This window comes from Cupressus sempervirens, chromosome 2, assembly GCF_028749045.1.
Source record: "Cupressus sempervirens isolate cs-2001-9-10 chromosome 2, ASM2874904v1, whole genome shotgun sequence".
NCBI lineage: Eukaryota > Viridiplantae > Streptophyta > Pinopsida > Cupressales > Cupressaceae > Cupressus > Cupressus sempervirens.
The window spans coordinates 145,345,366-145,359,560 of NC_143119.1; the positions used below are offsets into that span (position 1 = coordinate 145,345,366).

Here is a 14,195-nt window from a genome sequence, read left to right on the forward strand (position 1 = left end):
TGTCATTGACTTAAGAGTTCTAATCCTCATTGCTGCAACACTTGTCTTTTATGCACTAAATGCTACAGGATTCTGAAGATCAATACCCTCAAGTTCACAAAAGTCTCTAAGTCTTGAGTTCATGTATCTACTTTCATTGTCCATACAAATGGCTTTACTTGATTGCTTCTCAACATGACTCTTGAAGGCTAGAAACTTATCAAACACTTCATTCTTGTGATTAAGAAAGTAGACCCATGTGTAGTATGAAAATTCATCAATGAAAGTGAGGACATAGTGATCCTTGCTAACGGATGTTACTGAAAAGGGGCCTACTAGAATTGTGTGAACCAACTCAAGAACAATTGATGCTCTCCAAAACTTCCCTTTGTCAAACTTCTCTTCGAGATGCATATATATTGAACAAGTTGAACATTGACCATTAGAAAAGTTGAATGTAGGTAGACCTTTCACCATATTTTTTGAGCTAAGTTGATGAAGATAGAAAAAGGCAATATGCCATACCACTCATGCCATAATTTACTTTATGATTGTGATTGTGTCAACAAGGCATGTGAAGGAGACTTAGGCACAAAGTGGGGGAAAGAATAAAGCCTTGTGTCATGATTGACTTTACCCACTACATCCAATGAATCATCCTTAAGATTGTGCACCATTACTAAATCAGGAATGAACTCAACTTTATTGCCACCTCCATAGTGAGTGATTTGGTAAATTGAAAGGAGATTAGTGCTAAGGTGAGGAACGTAGAGAACATCTTTGAACTCTCCATTTTCCATCTCAACATGTCCTTTCCCTTCAACTTCCACTTGTGTATCATTCCCTACAAAGATGTGAGGTACCTTAGACTTGTTCAATGAAGAAAAGTGTCCTTTTGAAGAACCCATATGATATGAGGCACCTAAGTCAAGAATCCATTCCCCTGAAGAACTTGAACTTGTCATAAATGCTTTCCCTTTTCCCTTTCAAGTGGATGGATTTGAATCCTTGGAAGCATTTGGCACAATGATTTTGTTCTTCCCAAGTTTTCCAACTCATCTATTCTCTTAGTCATGCAATAATGCTCAACATGATTTGGTTTCTTGCAATATGCACAAAATAGTTTATCCTTCTTGTTGAAAGAAGAATTGCCTTGTTGTGAGGACGAAGATTGTTGTGTCTTTGATTATGATCTTGGCTTCCACTACTTTTTCTTTCTGTTGGTAAAACTTTTTCCACCTTGATTTGTTTGGTTCTCGATACTAGCCACCAATGTTGTAGACTTGGATGACTTGAGAATTCTCATATCTATCAACTTGGATTGTTCCAACATCAATATTTCTACAAATGCATCAAATGAAGGCTTAGCGAAGGCACTTCTTGTAACTCAAAACAAAAGATGCATACTATGAAGGTAGCCTCTTCAAGATGTGATGAATCAATCTATCATCCTTCAGGGGATTACCACAATCCTTAAGTAGTGCTCTCAATTCATTGGCTTTGTTGACATAGTCTTGAATTGTGTCAAAATTCTTAGGATCTAAGAGAAGTAGATCATCCTCAATTTGGAATCTGTTTTCCTCATTCACCTTACCATACAAACCTTCAAGTTTCTCCCAAGAACCCTTGACATCCTTAAAGCTGGAAATGTGGAAGAAGAGATCTATGTGCACACAACTCTTAATAATTACTAGAGCCTAGTTGTCTTTAACTTGCCAGTCAACCTATGAATCAGCATCAGTCAATTTTACAATTGTACCATCAACATATAAATTTAAACCTTTTTCCATTAGTCTACTCCATATAATATCTTTCCATGTAGTATAATTGTGTGAAGTTAGAAGTGGAGTTTTAGGTGAACCCATGATGCAAAAAATTAAAAGAGCACAAGAGAGAAAGAGAGACACAACAACACAAGATACACCCCTTCTATTCACTCAATCAAAGAACACCCCCCTCCCCCCACCCCCAAAAAAAATGATGCTTTTGGCACTTTATATGTAGTGTGTTTACAATAGGCCACTTGTCAAAATGGACAAAAGTGCACTTTTGATTTTGCTTTTTACAACCTCCTCTTGGAGTTCAAATCTAGTACTTAGCAACGTAGCTCAGATGTACAACAATTTTGAAGTTTTATCAAAGCAATACAATGCAAAAAAGGACCTATTTCTTAAAGTGGTATTTATGTCCACAGAAGCCTATAATCTAATTGCAGATCTGGAAAGTAGACAAAAAATTATGCACTTTCAAAAAAATGGAACCCGAATATGTGTCTAGATGAGCTTGAACTAAGCCTTTGAAGTTACAAAAATTGAGATTTGGGATTTGTAGAAAAATTCACAAACAAAGATCTCAAACATCCTACACCAATGTGTAGATCACGAAATTCTACCCCAAAACAAAACAAAAAAAATTGCGCAGAAAAAGGAGTCTGTATGAGGGAGATATCACTGTTTGAAAATCACCTCTGCAATTATTTTTCTTGAATTGTCATCGTGGCACCTCCAAAAATCAATTTACTCTAGATTTCACCTCAGATGTCCAATTTTGATGAAACAAAAGTTGATTTGGGGGTTTTTTGGCCTTCTAAATATGATTTCAATATCTGATTTGCACCAATGAACTCCAATCTTGTTTGACAAAAAAAATCTCTCCTACAATTTCACAAATTAGGCCTCTGGGTTCGAGTTTGCAAAAAAAAATTGCCTCAAATTTGACTATGGCCTAGGACAAGCAAATTTATAGTCAAAATTCACCGAATCAATGCTCTGAACACAATGGTGAGGTCTGCTTTGGCTTTAGACTCTCCCAATTATTGTAGATACTTTGGATCTGAATTGTGGTCCTTTGAGAGGTGAAGCAAAAATTGTCTCCAATAGCTATGAAATGAAACTCCTATGGATCTGATACCATGTAAGAATTTGGTATAACTCTGATACCATGTAAGAATTTGGTATAACTCTGATACCATGTAAGAATTTGCCTTAGGGGAAAATCACACCAAGATCAAGAAGCTCAAGCACTACCATAATATGGACCAATAAAGTATGATTAGAATAAAAATATTAGAATGAATTGATGTACATACACACTGGGAGTCCCTAAATATAAAGTCCCCTAGAATGACTAGGAGTCAGCAAATAGATAAGACTCACAACTAAGCACATGTCCACCAAGAGTGGATTATCCTCCATTGAGCACAAAAGTTAGTGCGATAATGAGAGGATAAGCTTACATAGGTATGTCACATAAAAAGATGTTGTAGACACCATGTGCTTAATTAGAGTTGCTAACTCTTATGTTGTCAACAAGACAACTCATAAGACTACACATACTCCTAGGTGTCTAACTAATAAATAATAAAATAATGCATTAACCTAAGTAAACTTAAGTGTAATAATAATTAATTATTTATAGTAACAGGAAGAAATATGAACGTTGAACCTATTCAAAATAAAGGAGTTAAGTTATTAACTAAAATATTAGGGTTCAAGTTGGACCATGGATCAAGGGTTAACTCTGCACCAGCTAGATTTCTTCATGTGGCATATGTGATGACTATTAAAGGAAGAAAAGTGAATTTGTGTGACATTATCAAATTGCAACTATTAGAAAACATTGCAAAGATCAAGAGAACAAAGAGTGTTGTATTCAGATTTGAGTCCCTATTAACTCATATATTCTTTTATGCTACAACCTAGTTTCCTAGATTAATTAATTGGGATAGCAACAAGTGCACAATGAAGTTAGTGACTCAATGCTACAGATCTAAGCCTAAGAATGTAAGAGATAATGACATAGATAGAATGATGAAGAGTTTCCAGTCAGAGATGAAACTGAGGTATAGGATACCTCCTTCTATGGTGGAGAAATATAAGGATGATTTATGCTTCATGGTGGAGACTAACAACTCCTACATGGAAGCAATCATTCCTGGAGTAAAATTCATTAAGCCTATGGGCTATGAGATGAGCACAAAGTTGATAGAAGGGTATGCGCAGATCATACTTGAATCTGAGCAGGACATAGAATGTCCTAGATGGGGAACCTGTGATGAGAGATTAAGGATTATTGAATCTTAACTTTATAGTAAAGAGAGAAAGAAAAAGGTAGAAAAAGGAGATAGATTCCATCCTTAAGGAATCTAGTACGTCAAGGCAAGAATTCAATGACTTGAAAAGAATTATGCTAGAAATGAAGGCTAGTGGACAGATTGAAGTGTTGGCTGCAACACCCATTGCAGTAACAAGACCTTTAGAGGGAGTAACAATGGCATAGCCTTGTGTGCAAGCTCCTATTGCACCTTATGTAGTAGTTGCACAAGTGCAACCAGTAAGAGAAAGTTTTGAATAGACAGGGAGACAACAGAGGTGAAAGTACCTACTGCGCAAAGGAAGTCTAATAGATTGGTGAAGGCTAAACAAGAACCTATACCACAATCCAAGAAAAGGGTCAAGCAAATTGCCAGTGGACCTGGAAAGAGAACAAAGACTATGCAGATAAGCAGTTCTGAGAGTTCAGAGGATGATGTTGAAGATAAAACTGTTGAACAAGATGAGCAGGAAGCAAGGATAGCAGTGGGCAAGAAAGCATGGAAACCAAAGGTAGAAAATTTAAATATGCATATTATAAATGATGATAGTTTTGTTCAGTTAAACAAATCTTATAACATGTACGATAATATGGATAGGAGGTAGTTAGAGAACGCCACCATAAGAAACATGATTTTGAGGAATAAGAAGTTTAAAAGTATATAAAATAAGATTCCTAAAGACCTATATAGTAGGTTGGTTAATAGGAAGAAAAGGGCATTAGAAGAAGATATGAATATAAGGATCACATCAATAAACAAGTTATGTGATATTGGATCAAAAGAAGAGTCAAGCAAAGTTTTGAACGGTATTAAGCCCTTGCTAAGGAACAAAAGAAGAGCAATGCATCTTATGGGAGGCAATTATGAGGAATTTAGGCAACATACAAAGGAGACTATAGTAAAATATATTTCCTTGGTACCTAAGGTGAGTGCGCAGTCTAAGGCTAATAGTCTAGTGTATGTATAGGTAGACACACCTTCTAGTGATGAGGAAGAAGCAAAGGGGATGCATCAGACACTTTCACCACCTTACATTGTTATAAGTATTGAATCCATGCAAGTGGATAGTACACACATAATTGTGGATGCAAAGGAGATTTGTTTATAGGATATGGAGCAAATATTGTTGGCAATATCAGCAATATCACTACCTATACTAGCTCAGATGATGAGGAAGAAGATAAGAAGAAGAAAGAAGAACAGGAAAAGAGGAAATAGGAAGCAGAAGAAATATAAAAAAAAGAAATATAGGGAAAAAAGAGAAGAGAAGATGAACAAAATAAGAAGAAAAATGAAGAGGAAAAGAAGAGGAAAGAAAAAGAAGAGGAGGAAAAGAGAGCAGAAGAGAAGAAGAAGAAAGAAGATGAAGAACAAAAAAAGAAAGAAGAAGAGAAGAGGAAGAAAGAAGAGGAAAAGAAGATAAAAGCTACTATACCTTTAGTAGTATCAGTAGTTGGAACATTAGCAACAATACCTATTCCATCTGATGATGAAGATCAGAAAGAGCTAATGGGCACTTTGAGCAAATTGTTTGAGAAAAAAATTCTATAAAGTCTTTAGAGAAGACTCTTGCTAAAGTCTTGGAGTAGATGCAGAAGACAATTTCCATTGCTATAGAAAATCCAAACTTGTAGGTTAAGGAAAAAGAGTTGGTGAAGACCTTTTGATGAGGAGTTCACAACTTTAGTTGAAGTAGCAACAACACAAGTGCAAACAAAGCATCATGCATCATTGTTTGACAAAGTATACACAAATGTTAGGAATGATATGAAAACCTTAGATGTATGTATAAAGGAGCTAAGGAAGAGCTTAGATGAAGGTAATAAGTTGTATGGATAGTGCACAATGTCTTACAATTATTTGTCATATTTTGATGCAAAGATCAAAGGCTATATGAATGAGCTTCAAATACTCACTACTAGATTGCAGCAACCAAAGGTTAGAATTGAAGATTCTAAAACTTAAATTGAGAAGATTCACAATGCAATCAGAAACATTGAGTTTGACAAGGAGAAGGTATTAAGGATATTCTCTATTCTCTAAGCATATTGGAGACCCAAAGTTGTCATTTTGCAAAGGCAGTTGGAGGAATGTCTTGCGGTGAAGACATCCTATGAAAAATTTGCCTATACTAACTTGAGCACAGTTGAAGTGGCATCTCATGCACTTTGTGCACTCATCATTATATCACATACAGTCTAAGGAAATTGGAAGAAGGACATAGACAAGCTAAAGATTGATTTTGGATATTGTATATCTAGAATGACAAGTTGATCATCAACAGGCAACAAGTTTTGTGATGTAGTTTTTGACACCTTTGTCATTGATGTCAAAGGGGGAGTATTATGTAGAGAAAAGTGTATAGATGTAAATGTATATGTAAGGGGGATCTTATTTATGTATCAATGTAAAGGAGTGATAAGGAATGTAATGATCCATAAAACATGAACAAAATTTGTTATGTTTTGAAGGCAACTTTGTAGTTACTTTATTTTTGCTTTTTGATATGCATGACATCATTTTGGGACTTAGCCAAATTTTCCAAATGTTGCCATCAATTCCAAAGGGAGAGATTGTTGGCAATATGGTCAAATAGATGTTCTGATGGTTTTCATTTATGGCAACATGCATTTAACATTTTATTTATGCATTTAGAGATAGAAAATTATCTAAGTGTTAGACAATTTGCAGCACTACAGAGAACGTATCTTAAGAGTATGGATGACTCGTAGAGAGTTAGCTTATGCATAGTTAAGGGAAGCTTTGTAACACTGTCATAATGATGTGGTTAAGTACGTAGATGTGTATGGATAGTATGATGTAAGTTATGATTAAAATATCAGTGCAGGTATTTAATAGAGCAGAACAAAGCATATTAGTTATCAGAGTTGAACAACCTTAGGAATTATTTTGGTTACAAAATAATTACTAAGTTACGATGAGTCAACTTTATGGACATTATTTTATATTATATCAAACGTGTGAACACATAAAGGCTGACTAAGCAGAGTTTTGTAAATGTGTAAGGTATAAGTAGAGCTCTTATATTGCACAGTTATTGTGAAGTTGTGAGATGTTGTAGTTGTGATGTGAACTATTATGAAAGCCTTATGTGATGCAAGATTTGATATATGATTAGAGAAAGTGTGAGTTATAGTAGTAAAGAAAGTATTGTATGTATATCTATCTTGTGGGGAATTGAAATGTATAATTCCATATTAGGGAAGTAGGCTCTTCTTGCATATATTGTATTTGTTCTACCAACTCCTAACAAGGTTGAGGCTTCTAAAAAGGATTCATCTCCTAATAAGGACTTGAGACACTGTATGTATATCATAGACTCCTAACAGGGTCAATATCCTTAGCAAGATCCTATTTCTTAGTGAACCATCTTATGGTTATCATCCCCACATGGGTTTTCCCTTAGTCGGGGTTTCCCTAGCTAATAGATAATGGTGTTATGAGTTCTCTATGTGTATGGTTATACTTATTATTCAACAATGTTGGTTTACTTTCATATGCATGTTATAAAGTAAGTAACGATATTCAATTGTGGGAAAAAATTTGTAGAATACTGATTCAACCCTCCCCCCCCCTCTCAGTATTATCAATTTCTAACAGCTCTTGCATCAAACTTCTTTCGTCAACATGGTAGTTGAGTTTGTATCTAACAAGAAGATCCATCATTTCAATACATTCAATCTATCCTATTATTTATCCATGACATGTCACATACATTTTGATATATGAGGTTTTAGCTTCCTTGATTTTCTCTTTGGTTTCTTTGATTCAAAGCTAGTACACTAACATACTTGATCACACATCAAAGTCCTTTGCATGTATGGAGGTAATTATATCTTTTATTTGATATTATTCAGATCTAATAAATGCAATAATTTCCTTTATCAATTATAATTCAATTTAAATTTCTTCTACATAGGAGTAGGATTGAAGAACTTTGCATGCAGATCTAGAAATAACTCATCGAAAGCATTTTGGAAAAGTTGGTTTGACATCTTTATAGTACCATTGGACTACATAAACTTGAGAGAATTAGTCCTTCTAGGTTGACCCAGTCCTTCCTATTTTTTTGGATGAATGATTTATGGTTTTTGTTCCTTTCGTTGTTTCATTCAAGAATCCGCAGTCGGATATGTAGAAATAGGCTCAAATTCGTGACTTTCAGAGCTAAAGTACATATTCCTCTACAAATTTTAAGGTGAGTCTTTCATATTTTATTTCCTTACATATCTTTACCCTAGATATATATCTTAATTGGTCTGATTGTAAACACATAGCATCTAGATCTACATTTTTTAGTCAATTGGTTCAAATTTTGCATACACATTATCCTATAAGGGTCAAAGAGTATACTTCCTTGTATTGTATTCTCCTTTATAGTTCAAATTTGGTATTGGTGCCCTTTCTCCTTGGGTCCTAGCTAATCCACTAGTACAAAAACAACAATATATTACTAAATAACTACTAAAAATTGTAGATATGTGACTAATTTTGATCATGTGACCAATGGTAGTTTATTGTCAGACATTTATCTCCCAACCAAATTTATGACTAAACTATTTTAATCATTGATTAGGTCATTGATTTAGTCGTTTATTGTTGTTACTTGGTAGTTTATTTGGTTTTTTTGGTAGTTTTTTGGGTTTTATATTTGGTAGTATAATTGGTATTTATTTGGTAGTATATTTGGTAGTATATATGGTAATTTATTTGGTAGTATATTTGGTAGTTTATTTAATCATTAATTTAGTCATATTAGGGTACGATGGAATTGAACCACCATCCTCCTACTTATAAAGCAGGTGCTCTTCCATTGAGCTAGTACCCTTTAAAGAATAATGCAAAAAATTGACAAAGCTATCTACCCAACATTAGATTTACCATGATCACGGTCACTATAACATGATGTACTCTTCTCAAAGAATACAAATTTTAGTTATTATGAAAAACAATAATCTAAATCTTTATCAATAACAACTAAACAATTTTAAACTCTTTTGTTCAAGCATTATAAAATTATATTTCATGTCAATTACACTTCTCTAAATTATTGTAGTGATAAACTCTTATAAAATATAAATTGGTTCACTTTGGCCACACACAAGTATTGTTTCTTGTGCTAACTTTTTAGAAAAATATACAATTGATTATAAAATTTATGTTAGGAAAATAAACCTTTTCATTAAATAAAAACATCAAATCCCATTAAAAAATCACATCAAACCAACTATTTTTTTCTTTTCATACTGTTTGAAATAATTGAGCCTAGCTTGTGTGCATTGTAAAATAGAGTCAGTTGCTGTCATGACAAAATGTAATCACCATAATAATACCAATGTCATAAGCATGCAAAAGTCGGGCATGGTAGATGTACAGAGGACATGTTGAACTATGTGAATTCCTACCATGATCTAAGGAACTATTTTTTGGGAGGAAATTTTTGTGAGGAAAAAACAAAAGACTACTAAAAAAACCAATCCAACATGCTTCAACTCCAAGAATAATAATGCAACCAAATTTATTGTCCCTATAATTCCATTGTTAGACAAGTATAAACCCATTACAACAGTCAAATGTGAAACTATTGAATAACATGTATTGAACCTTTGGCTCAATTAATTCTGTCGAAGACATTGGAACTATATGTGAAAAAATGAAGAATATAATCAAGAAAAGAAAATATTAACATTATATTTACACTTTGTATGAACAAAATCTTGAATTCTGTTCAACATGGTTAGAAGATGTAAATAGGGTTCATTAAAATACAAAATGAAAAAAAAAAGGTTTAAGATAACTTATGAATATATGTAAGAGCAACTCTAGTTTGATCATCTGAATCTGAATTTGGTTTCATCACACCACATTGGATGCAAACTCCCCACATAAAACTTGGATGGGGAGGGCATGTTGGATTGCTGCTAGATGCTTCTATATTATCTGGAAAAGAGTGTTAGTGCATAAAATAATAGTAAATCATTTTCAATCAAATGTGTGACAACACCAAACAAGTAAACCTTTAAAATAGGCATAAAAATAATTTCATGAAAGCCTATTTTTTCATACTTTTAACATATTCAAACCTAGAATCTTGCACCTCTCTGCTTCCCACAGGTGCCATTCCTCCATCACACAATCTTTGTCTTTTCATTCTAATTATACCCAAAGAATAAACATTGTAATGTAATATTTGGAAAATTTTAGACGAGAAAAATACTCAACAGATACAACAAAAATAATTAATAATTACTATCAATAGCCTTTTCAAATTATATTTTTTGCAAATAGGAACTCTAGAGATGCCAAATTCTTAAGACAAGACACTTGAGCTTAGAGTTCCATAGCAATTTTGCTTGTAGGAGAGGTATGATTTTCAATAAAACGTGCAATTCTAGGCACTTATCTCGTAAAATTTGTGCACAAACAATATAGAAAGTACTATATTGATTTGAATTTTGGATTTAATGAAACCTAAGTACCAAATGAAATCAAATAGACTACTATTCATTATACAATTATAGATTGATTTGAATGTGATTTAATTTTCAATTAAGTATTATGATAACAAAATCAAGTGAGTATGGCCATAAAAATAATATAGTTCAACAAAGTATTAACTTTTGGGTTTTTGCAAGTATGGATTTTTTGAGAGAAATATGAATTAAAATGCTTTGGAATGGCCATGTTTTGATCCACAAGACATGTCTTGTTATTTACAGGAGCTATTTAAAAATGGAGAAGTGGTTGAAGATATTCGTATACCCAAAAGGTGAGCCACCTCTGGTTCACTGGGGCCCCTGCAGAAGTATCTATTCTAAAGAAAGTCAATTCATTCAGCGAATGGAATTATCAGGGACTCCATTTGTGACTTCCCATCTAGAAGAAGCACAAGTCTTCTTTCTTCCTTTCAGCATAGCTATGATGGTCAAGTTTTTCTTCAAGAATAAAACATATTAAATGTCAAAAGTAAGACTCTTTGTGAAAGACTACATTGATGGGGTGAGAAAAAAATATCCATATTGGAATCACAATCTGGGTGCCGATTTTTTTATTATATCTTTCCATGACTGGGTAGTAATACATATTTAAATTAGTATAAACAGATTAGTGTATGTTCAATTCTTTATTTTTTTCATTTTCATTTTTTTGATGAATTATCTACAGGGCCTAATTACTTCGTTGGCAAATCTATTTTTATACAACAACCCAATACAGGTGTTGTGCAATGAAAAAAGTTTAGAAAGGTTTAATCCCATGAAGGACGCATCACTCCCTAAAATAAATTTGATAACATATCATTATAGCAGTTGCCATTTATTTGGCGGGCATCCACCATTGGAGTGCACAATGATGGCATTTTTTGTAGGTTCCAAACATGGATTGTGCACTCTCTGTTATTCAAACATTAGAATGGAATTGATAGTGGTTTGGATATTCAAGTCCATGATCAGTATGTTCCAGAGGGAATAAAGATAGCTTCTCTAAGTTTGATGTATCTTTGCTTTGGTTTTGAACAGTGAGTGCAATCAACCTCTCCAAGTGGACACTCTTGAGTTGACCTAGTGAAGATAAAACATCTAGACCTCTCATAGTTTCTTTCTTTGTTCGATAATTCAATACCATAAGAAATTTTAGATTTTTCATTGACTTCAAAAATGGGGGAAGAAAGTATTGATTAGTTGAAGAAAATAGTAGTAGCAGAGCCTCTGTTTCAAGCAAAGTCATCTCATACCAATCATTTTCCTCCATAGGGACTGCATGATAGATCAAAAAGGTGCTCAAATTACATCATTGATCTTGTGGGTTATGACTGTTAATTGATAGTACTAGATTTTCATGTAAAATAGAAATAGTTTGATAAATACGAGAAATAAGTTGCTGAGAGCAAGGATGTATATATGTAAAGTTATAACTATAAGAAAAATATGTTTGTGACTGAATCATTGAGATATTGCTTGGATTGAAATACATGTATGAATGGAGAGTAGCTACACATTGGATGCATTATGATTAAGAAACTCCCACTTTTCTAGTAAACCATGATCCTTCCTATCCATCAGAAACCTCTTTCTGGGGACTACACCAGCCTGACATCCCAAATGGAGGGCCAATTTTCTAATTGCACCATGCTGAGAAAAGTACAACTCTGATGAATTTCCATGTGAGATTGCTACTCTTTTCCTAATAAGTGCTACGACATTAGGTTAAATTTTAAACAAGATAACCAAAGAACTCTATATGGGAAAGAGAAGTACCTTGGAGTGGTTCTCAAATCCAAAAGATTTCTACTACCATGATCTGACAAGATAGACAAGGCATCATGCCACTGTAACTTTTGTAGAAAATTGTAGAATCCAAACAACAGCTAAAAGAATAATGTCCAATACCCAAAAATAGCAATATATGAAAGCAAAAAAGTTACTCTGCTCAAGAACTTAGGATACTCTATTTTGGGACAGTATCGTAATCTTTTATTCAATCTAAATGAAGGAAACTATTACAAAAGAAAGATTGTCTACTGCCCATAACTGAAGCCTTTAAATTAAAGAATGGAAAATAAAATAATTGCATTATTCATTATACATTTATAGATTGATTTGAATTTTGGATTTAATGAATCTTAGGTGCCAAATGAAATCAAACAGACTGCTATTCATTATACAGTTATAGAGTGATTTGAATGTGATTTAATTATTAATTAAGTATTACAGTAACAAAATTGGGTGAGTAGGGCCATAAAAATAATATAGTTCAACAAAGTATTAACTTTTTGGTTTTCATGAGTATGAAATTTTTGAGAGAAATCTGAATTAATATGCTTTCGAATAGCCATGTTTTGATCCACAAGACATGTCTTGTTATTTACAAGAGCTATTCAGAAATAGAGAAGTGGTTGAAGATATTTGTATACCCAAAAGGTGAGCCAACTCTGGTTGATTGGGGCCCCTACAAAAGTACTTATTCTATAGAAGGTCAATTCATTCAACAGACAGAATTACCAGGGACTCCATTTGTGACTTCCCATCTAGAAGAAGCACAAGTCTTCTTTCTTCCTTTCAGCATAGCTATGATGATCAAGTTTCTTTACAAGAATAAAATATATGAAATGCCAAAAGTAAGACTCTTTGTGAAAGACTACATTTATGGGGTGGAAAAAAAATCCATATTGGAATCACAGTCTGGGTACCGATTACTTTATGCTATCTTTCCATGACTGGGTAGTAATACATATTTAAATTAGTATAAAGAGATTGGTGTACATTTAATTCTCTATTTTTTTCATTTTCATTTTTTGATGAATTAGCTACAGGGCCCAATTACTTCGTTGGCAAATCCTTTTTTATATAACAACTCAATCTGGGTGTTGTGCAATGAAATAAGTCCAGAAGGGTTTAATCCCATGAAGGATGCATCACTCCCTGAAATAAATTTGATAACATATCATTACAGTAGTTGTCATTTTTTTGGCGGGCGACCACCATTGGAGTGCACAATTATGGCATTTTTTGTAGGTGCCAAACATGGAGTTGTGCACTCTCTATTGTTCAAACACTAGAATGGAATTAATAGTGATCTGGATATTCAAGTCCATGATCAGTATGTTCCAGAGGGCATAAAGATAGCTTAAATATAGCTTCTCTAAGTTTGATGTATCTTTGCTTTGGTTTTGAACAGTGAGTGCAATCAGCCTCTCCAAGCGGACACTCTTGAGTTGACCTAGTGAAGATAAAACATCTAGACCTCTCATAGTTTCCTTCTTTTTTTATAATTCAATACCATAAGAAATTTTAGATTTTTCATGGACTTTAGAAGTCGGGGAAGAAAGTATTGATTAGTTGAAGAAAATAGTAGTAGCAGAGCCTCTGATTCAGGCAAAGTCATCTCATACCAATCATTTTCCTCCATAGGGCCTACATCATATATTAGAAAGGTATTCAAATTACATCATTGATCTTGTGGGTTATGACTGTTAATTGATAGTACTATATTTTCATGTAAAATAGAAATGGTTTGATAAATATGGGAAATAAATTGCTGAGAGCAAGGATGTAGATATGCAAAGTTATGACTATGAGGGAAAATATGTTTGTAACTGAATCAT

At 33.5% G+C, this 14,195-nt stretch overlaps 1 non-coding gene and 2 pseudogenes across 1 annotated transcript; 2 read left to right on the forward strand and 1 right to left on the reverse strand.

Moving 5' to 3' along the window:
* The first annotated feature begins 4,472 nt into the window (after positions 1-4,472).
* On the forward strand, positions 4,473-11,613 carry LOC149571457 (putative glycosyltransferase At5g03795; annotated as a pseudogene).
* TRNAI-UAU (transfer RNA isoleucine (anticodon UAU)) lies at positions 8,850-8,921 on the reverse strand. Its single transcript has one exon. It is a non-coding gene; the product is annotated as a tRNA-Ile (tRNA).
* A 1,295-nt stretch (positions 11,614-12,908) lies between the features above and the next one.
* LOC149571459 (putative glycosyltransferase At5g03795 pseudogene) lies at positions 12,909-13,721 on the forward strand (annotated as a pseudogene).
* Positions 13,722-14,195: the final 474 nt, after the last annotated feature.